The sequence below is a fragment of the Heterocephalus glaber genome, unplaced genomic scaffold (genome assembly GCF_053883595.1).
Source record: "Heterocephalus glaber isolate CG9 unplaced genomic scaffold, H.glaber_assembly_v1.0 deba00000122, whole genome shotgun sequence".
Taxonomy (NCBI): Eukaryota; Metazoa; Chordata; class Mammalia; order Rodentia; family Bathyergidae; genus Heterocephalus; species Heterocephalus glaber.
In genome coordinates, this window is record NW_028258138.1 from 68,729,875 (window position 1) to 68,738,929 (window position 9,055).

Here is a 9,055-nt window from a genome sequence, read left to right on the forward strand (position 1 = left end):
GTGTGCCCACTGTGGCACACGTGCCATAGGTTCACCACCACATTATAACATAGTATATAATAATCCTCTTCAGCTCTGATTTAACTGAAATAGGCAGGCCCCACTGTTGAATACCATTAAAATTCTGATGTTCATAGGTAGGCAGACCCCAAGAACTGATCTTTATGAAATACAACACATATTTCTATGAGCTACATAAAATTAGCAGAAAATGCACCCATCTGTGTTTTGACTATGAATTTAAAAATTTTTTAAACTGATGCATTTTAGCTTTGCACAGTGGAAGTATCATAGCCAGTAAGGTTTATCCAAGGCACAATTATTGCTAGTTGAGAACTTAAACTGATGCATTTAATTATTAGTATCTAAGTTTCACTTAAATATTTCATATACAGCTGAGATGAAAAATAAAGTAAGATTTCAAAACACTCATCCTCAATTTGTACTTAAAGTTCTCTGCTTTACATAGCAAAAAAAAAAAATCTTTCCTTTCTTTCCTTGCTCTATCTAAAGTGCTTTAATATTTTTGAAAAACCTACATTCTTTATGATCTTTGAGATAAATGCTTGGCTGTTAAAAGTCCTTTATGACATCTCATATGATTGTCTAAAATCTGGTCCATGCCTTCAAGACATATACAATCTAGTTGTAAAGCCAAGATTCACAAAAAACAATAGAGAAAATTGGTTCTAAAATGGAGATCAGATATTATAAATTCTGCCAGAGGCCCAAAGAGAAAACATCATTGAGACTAGACATTTAGAGAAGTTTTGCCAAGGAAAGAGGAATTTATGTTGGCCTTAAAGCATAAGGTTACAACTAATGGAGAGGAGAGAATTTCAGAAGGAAAGAAATGGATGAACAATTAAGAGGAAGGAGGGAATAGGCAAGGCTCACAATAAGGACAAAGGAGAAAAGAGAATTTGTGAAGGAGTATATGGTTAATTATTGCAAAGTGGAAATTTGGAGAATTGTTCCAATGAAACCTCTAGAAGATATAAAAACAATGTGAGTGTGTAAAATGTATTAAGTGTTAGACTAAACATGATTAAGAGGATTTGAGTTAGACTTCAGAGGAAGAAAAAGGCTCAATGTCGACTATCTCAACCCTTACATCTGGGCAGCTGGATAGGAATAAACACATTTTGCAGGGCTACCTGGAAGCACGAAAGCAGCATGAAAAAGTAATAGTCATAGTTAAAATTGAGTTTACTGTTGCCAGGCACACTGCTAATCATATTGTATATAAATAACATTTCATTGAACAACCCTTCAAGGTAAGTACTATGATATTCCCCATCTTAGAATTGAGGACATTGAGACACAAGGATATTAAGACCCATAGTCTATGCCTAATAGCTGTTAGAACTAATATATTATATATGGAGAGAGAGAGAGAGAGAGAGAGAGAGATAAGACAAAACACCAATAAAAATTAAGGGTGGTTTTAAAGAGAACAAAGTCAGTCCTAAGGTAGATCCAGGCTATGTCGGAGTTGAGATACGCAGGGTGGTTGATGAAGAGGTAGGTTATATGTTAAGGAGCTCTGAGCAGTAATTATGTGTCAACTAGTGCAAAAATATTTCAAAATTTAAACAGCACACATTACCATTTGAATGCATTATCTGGGGAAATAAAGGAGTCCAGAATATGTCCCCACATATCCCCACCACACAGTTCTCCTTGATCCCCTTTCATAGCCAAGAAAACGCAATACTGCAGGTGAGACAAGAAGAGCACCAGCTGGATTACAGGAGCCCTTGTTTATTCTCTGCCACATGGCCATCTGTCTCACACCTGGCAAGGGAAAGGTGGGAACCAGAAGAGATAGAAAGGGGAAGAGAAGTTAGAAAGATGAGAGTAATTGATTGTTTTATGTTATCTTAAAACAAGTCAACCAGACGCACCTCCTCCAGTTCCTAGCAGGCTGCCGTTCCGTATAAGAATAAATGTAGTGCGATGGTGATAATGTCATGAGAGGAGCTGCTTAAGCAGAAAAGGTTATGTTACATAGAAGTTAAAAGCAAGATGTGCTGTGAGTAATCTCAGTGTAGATAATTAGTTCTTGCAAAATTACGTTGAATTCTATTATATTAATGGTATTTCAAAGTTAAAGTGCAAATGATAAATTCAGATACTGAAAAGCCCAAATGCTCAGACCGAACCACCATTCTTCCTGAAATTTGGGGAAATTTAGACTGTTTTTTATTGCAATTATTTTAAATCTTAACAACACTTTCTAGGCAAGTGAAGGTAGGCAGCACAAATAAAACTCCTTTTTATGAGATTTTAAGTTTGATATGCAGGGTAAGGATTTTGTCCAATTGCATTGATCATTTGAACTCTAGGGCTTCTGATTCTGAGGGCACATATTTTGTTCCTTATTAACTATAAGAAAGCGAAGATAGTATAGTACTTATTTTAAAAGCATTTTCTAAAGGTTGAATATTTTAAAATGGCCATTTTCTTCAATTTGGACATGATTTCTTCTATTTGCATGTAATTTCTTAAATGATGATTTTAAAGATGGTTCTGCTATTAGTGATAACCTTGTACAGGAATAAAGCAAAATGGGAGGGGATTTGAAAATGGTAAATTTTTATGTCAAATTGGACTTCCAACCAAAGGACATATCAGAAATGATATCATAATTCCTTTGAACTGGCATGGATCTATGCAAATCTCATTGGTAACAATCTGTATCAACCACCAGAATGATTTTGTTTATAGAATATTTCCTAGCATTCTATTTTTTCTTGTTGATAGACTAATTTTTTTAACTGTTTGGAGAAATGTGTCTTTGTCCACAAGAGCTACTCTTCCCTTCCTGCTCCTATGAATGCCATGCAGAGTCAGGTGCCAGATACTTAGAAATGTGTAAAACCTATGTGCTCCCCCTGTCTAGCTTTCTTTCTTTATTTTGTATCTTCCCTCCCTCAAGTCACTGTACTAAGATGAGAATCATTTCAATCCACCATTTCTTACAGAAACATCTTTCCACAGCTTTGTTTATAAGATGTTTTGTTTCCACCAACTAACAATCCTGATTAGACAACTGACTTGTGTTAGGCTGAAACATGTTTCTCTTCTGGAAAATGGAAACCAAAACACTGAGCCTAGTTATGCTTGCTTGGAATAAAAATACAGATGAATCAGGGTGTTGGCCATGTCACCTTAAAGCCACCTGGAAATGGCTAGGAGCAGACATGGGTGTGCAGAGAGATGCCATGACACAAAACTGGAAGCTCAAGAATGCTGAGGTAAAGGTGCTCAGAACCAACTCTCCACTCCATGCTCAACAACCTCAGGCTACACTTCCTGCTCTGAAACCCTGGAGTGGACAGCCTAAGTACCTCCAAGTATTTTCAATATATTTTTCTTATTAGTTTATATCGAGTTGAGTAGGTTTCTATTGTTTAACCAAAATTTTTTGACTAATAGATAGCTAGTGGACTTTAGATTATAATAGAAAATTAATTCCACAAGGGATGGAAAAAAAGTACTATATCAAAAGTGTGCATAAATGTTAATTTTAGTTTAGCTTTCTCCACTACAGTTATCAGATGATCTGGATTTTCTAGAGTGACATGATGTTTAGAAATCTCATTCCACTGTTAAAAGAATATTGTGAAAACACACATAGGCAGTGCTATATTGGTAAATGTTTAGCAAGTCAGTTCCTTGGCAAAGAAAATCATGCCCTAACATACAGCCCTCGCTAATATTCATGGTATAAATACTTTTATTGTAGTGGATTTCAAGCTACTATCTTGATGCCACTGAACACGGAGTTGAGAAAAGATACAAAAAAATAGTTCTCATGAGCCACTCCAAGATTTCTCAAGCATACAGAGCACAAGTTTTGGAATTAGAGAGACTTAGTTTGCAACTTACATAGGCCCTATTATTGTATATTAGGTAGATATCTCTCTTAGCCTCCATTGTCTATAAAATTAGAATTAAAACATAATTTACCACATGGGGGGTACTGAGAGGATCTAATAAGATATAATGTACTTTGCACAATAACTAACAGTGTGAAGTCCAATTAATATCAGTGACTATTATTATTGCTGTCACTGCTGCTATCGTTATGATTACTTTTGTTGATTATGTCTCTCAGTTTTGGATTAGAATATAGAATGCCTGCAATTATTACCAATGTCTTGAATGATCTTAAATGCATTACCTGGTCTTTATATAAGTTAATATCCTAATCACTGAATGAACTTTTAAATTTTATTTTTTTCTCCAAATTCTATAAGAACATAGAGTGTGTATGAGAGAGAGACAGAAAGGGTGGAGAAATGGGGAGATGAAAAGAAAGTGACCATCCTGCAGGGTTGGGCCACCTCTTAAAAAGTCACTCAGAAGGTGAAGGTAGTAAAGGTGAGATCCAAAGACAATAGTTTCTCAACTCTCTCTACCTCTAGCAGCTTCAAGAGCACATAAACTCAGACTTGGGATCAGCCTATACTTGTAAATGAATCATCTCATCAACTCGCTTAAGAGTAAGAAGACGGATAAAAACAAGGCTTAGAACTTGTGATGATGAGGCTGATGTGTCTTCCCTTTGCCATTGACTCCAAGAGAAAACACATGAGATTATGAACCCTCAAGGGCTCTGACCATTTAGCTGGTGTCCCTAAAGAGATGGTGTGATCAGTTCCAAGCTACTTTCCTTCCCTGCTCTTTATTCCCCTAATATGCACATGCATACACACACACACACACACACCCCTTAGTTCATGTGTAATACACACACAGTGAACAACAGACTGATCAAATGTTAAATGGCCATACATTTGTTTGGAGAAGGACAGGGCAAGGAGCTGATTTTGAAATCTAGTGCATGCTAGACTACAATAAAACTGTATCTGCTCCATTTTAAGAGAAGGTAGAAATAACTGGAAGGGATATGAGAAGGGAGTTGAAGACCAAAGGAAAGTACCAACCTAAAATGGGTGGGAAAGAATACAAAAACAGAATTTTTTTGGTGGGGATGTCTATTTGCTTTAAGAAAAGCAAAGACAGGAACAACTGAAAAAGAAAGAAGAAAAGAGAAGTAATTATAAGTTATGAGAAGAGCAACCTGAGGAGATGAAAGGAAATAGAAAACAAGAATTAATGATGGTTGAATTATTTTTACGCCCTCAGAATGCCAATTCTGAGTTTATCAGTAGACACACAGCAACCCCGAGTATAGGACTCCTTGCGTCCAGTAAGGACTGAAAAGACAGAAGGTTACATTCTTTAAAATAAAATTTGCATTCAAATAAACCTAGAAGGAAGGAGAAAGACAAGCCACATGCTGTCTCCCATTTACAGTCCTGAAGCATAAGAGCCAAGTACCAGAATATTCTGGACAGATTAATCTTTGCCAGGGTTTATATAAAGATGAAAAAATGCAAAATTAAAGTGATTCTGCCACTTAAAGAGTAATTACTTACGGGAGGAAGGAAACCAAATAAAGTAGCAAGGAAATTCTCTGATTTAGTGAAATTCATAGAAATGAAAAGATTTTCTATAAGATCTGTTATGTGAGCAGTAATTCTCCAAGACCCCAGACACTGTATTTGATTGGGACCTTTGATCAACTCTTGTTAAGGTTGTTGCTCCTTCTTATCATTGCAAACTCAGGATAAACTTTCCACCTCCTGACACGGTCATAAAGAAGTACACTAGACTTGTTTGAAATTGGGCTCCAGATATAGCACCACATGGCTTAGGCCTCACCTAAACTTATCTTTGGGGTCTAGGAAGTAATATTTGTTTACTGCTTAACACATGTCATTTGTGAATAAAATTATCATCCCTGAATCACAACACTATAAAAATGTTCTTACTGGATAAAATCACATGGAAAATTAAGTTCTGTTTCCATCAAGGGGACTATCCTTACAGTCAATTGAACTACTTTAGGGGAATGAGAAAGCACGCACTTAAACACAAGTAAAAGTAAGTATATCTTTTGCCAGAATTATCCCTGAAACACTCAGCCACTGAGGTTTAGCTTTCACTTCCTACCCCACTTTGACTACAGGGACCTAAAAGGTTCAGGCCTAAGTTCACACCAGAACACAGACCAATGAATGATAGCCAATGGAAAACACAAGAATTAAAGAAATAGAAGTCAGAAAATTAGGGGGAGCAGAGACGAAAAGGTGAAGGGTATCTCTTTCATGATAGCCAATAAATCCATTGGCTCAACACATGTGGCACAGGAGCTAGGCTCTCAGAAAAGATGAAAATGAGGGTGCATTTCTCCCCTCTTCCTTTCAAATCAGATTACAGTGTGCATACAAAAGGACCTGCAAATAGAAATAAGAAAATTCCATTAACATGATAATGATATCCTGAATGACCTGAACAAACAACAGAGACTGGAACTTTGGATGTAACTTGTCCATTGCTTTCTCTTCCAGGTTTCCTGAGTGCTTTTCTTGAAGGGTTTTAGAAAAGGCTGCTGTGTCTCTGCTCCATCAGTTTTGTTCCATCTGTCATAGAATCCCAACAGGAAAAATTAATTCAATAGAACACCATTTAAAATGTACTCTTAGATTGTTTTCACTTTCTATGAATTAAGATATGTGTATGTTAACAGTCATACCTCATGCATGTTAGAATAGGTGTAAATTGAAAGGCACTGGAGAATGTGCCTCTAACTTGACCTTCCTAGAGTCTGTTTCCTGCCTGAAATAACCCAATGGATCATGGTAAAGTCCCCATTAAAATGCTCAGCTTTTTGGGCAGGAAGGAGATCATGCTAAGTATTAACAACTTCGCTTGAATGAGATCCTACGTTTCCATCTCATTCCTCTCCCCTGCACAGGACCACATTAAGTCAGAATTGGGTCCAGTGTGAATATTTCTCTATAGTGGCCCAGAATTAGAAGACTCAGTAGACAAATATACATTGTCATTACCAAGGACCAAGAGGCAAATGTAGGGAGTTCATATTTAACCTCAAGTCCAAAAGACCTGCATGAAGGTTAAAGACAGATGGTCAGATCCAGAAAGAGCATTCCATTGTTCCCCTGGTAGCAGTGGAATGATGAAGTGGGTAACAGCAAGAGCAGAGTTGAGTGAAAAGGCTCCAGGAATTGCAGAGAAAAGTGGGGGTTCATGACTCCTATTCATTTGCTCTCGACTCCATGGATCAGGGCGCCTGGTTTATTCACAGATCTGGGGTACAGATTTTCCAAATAGAAACACAAAGGGATAAGCCATTTAAATAAAGTAATGCATGTGTTAAGTGCAGGACAGATGTTGGGTACTGTGTGTTGAGTGGGTGGGAGTGCAGTTGGAAAGGTCTGACTTATAGGCACAGGCCACGAAACAGGAGTTCTGGGTGCAGCACCCTGATTCCCCTGGAGATAGAGAATCTTCTCCCTGCCCAAGTCACAAAGCAACTCAAAACTGATCACCAGGGGAAACCACTCTGCTCTAAGAGCCAGTGTGCCATAGAGTTGAGAATATGAGCTCTCAAAAAAGACTCCTAAATTTGAATCCTGGTTCTGACCCTCATCAGCTCAGAGATCTTGAGCAAAGAACACACATTTCATTGCTTAACAATAATACCATTACCTACATTGATAAGTTCTCATGATGATTAAATGAATAATACAAATACACCATAAGTATGCAAGATAATTCATGTTAACTATGTTGATTTAGCCATTTCTCAAATAATACATATTTCAAAACATCATGCTGTGCACCATAAGTAGATAAAAATTTTATTTGTCAATCAAATAAACAATGCAAAACCAAAGAGATTAAATAAATTTGTAACTGGCAAGGGCCTAAAACTGTGACTGGTACATAGTAAGCACTCAATCAATGTTGGTAATATACTTTCTCATTAGTACACTTGATATTATATTGTGAGAGATAGAAAAGGACTAGGAGTTGAACAATAGCCCCAGCAGCTAATTTTTTTTTTATGTTATACTGCCTAATAACTCTGTCTGCTTTCTATCTTGGATCAGATACCTTTGTTTTTCTACTTTTGCCTTAGTAAGAATAAAGTAGAATCTTTCAATTCAAAATAATTTTTAAATGTTAAATTATGAATCATCTTCTAGAAAGTATTATGCAGGATTGTCGATTGATTTGATTAAGAATTCCATATCTATTTTAAAGACTCAAAACTTTTGCCCTCCAATAATGTTAGAAATTTTTTTGAATGAATTTAGTCAATGGTATCTAAAAGGACAAAATATTGCAGATGACCTCTCCTCATACCTCCTGCCTGTGTCCAGAAGGAAAGCAAAGACCCTTTTTGGACCACAGGATGTCCATAGTAAGTAGCTCCTTGTGACTTTATCATGATGTGTCAACTTGAATGGATTAAGAAACACCTAGCAGATTAATAAAGCCCAGTTCTGAGTGTGTCTGTAGTATGCTAGCAAACTGAGGGAAGAAAATGCAGCCCGGGTATGGCTGGCACCAACCAACAGTCTTGTAGCCTGGACAGAATAAAAAGAGAAAGAAAAAGGAAATATTCCCATTTTTGGAGAGCTCCATTACTCACCATTGCCTTTGGGTTTGTGTGTTTGTTTGCTTGGTTTTGTTTTTTAAATTTATAGCACATGTTTGCAGCATATAATGGTTACATTCATTGTAGGGAATTGGTACACGTACATACCACTTTTCAATATTTTGGGGTTATTGTTTGTTTTTTTTGTTTTGTTTTGTTTTGAGACACAGTCTCACTATGCAATCTAGGGTGGCCTTGAACTCCCTGTATAGTTCAGGCTAGCCTTGAACTCTCAGTGATGCACCTGATTCAGCCTCCTAAGTGCTGGGATTACAGGTGTGTGGCCCCATGTCCAACATCTATTCTTTTTCTTCCCTTTCCCTCCACCATCCTTTTATTTTGCCAGCATCAGGTTCATTTATTCATCTTATAAGACCATATAAAATTAATTGTCATATATCCAGATTAAAAATCAGACTAATAGGCAAAAAACCATAAAAACACATAACATAATTATACCAAGTCAAGGTACATTTTTTCATAAATTGTCCGTGGTGGATTACATTAACTTTT

General features: G+C 36.7%; 1 pseudogene; it reads left to right on the forward strand.

The window, feature by feature from the left end:
• Positions 1-268: 268 nt before the first annotated feature.
• Positions 269-399, forward strand: LOC147830468 (U4 spliceosomal RNA; annotated as a pseudogene).
• Positions 400-9,055: the final 8,656 nt, after the last annotated feature.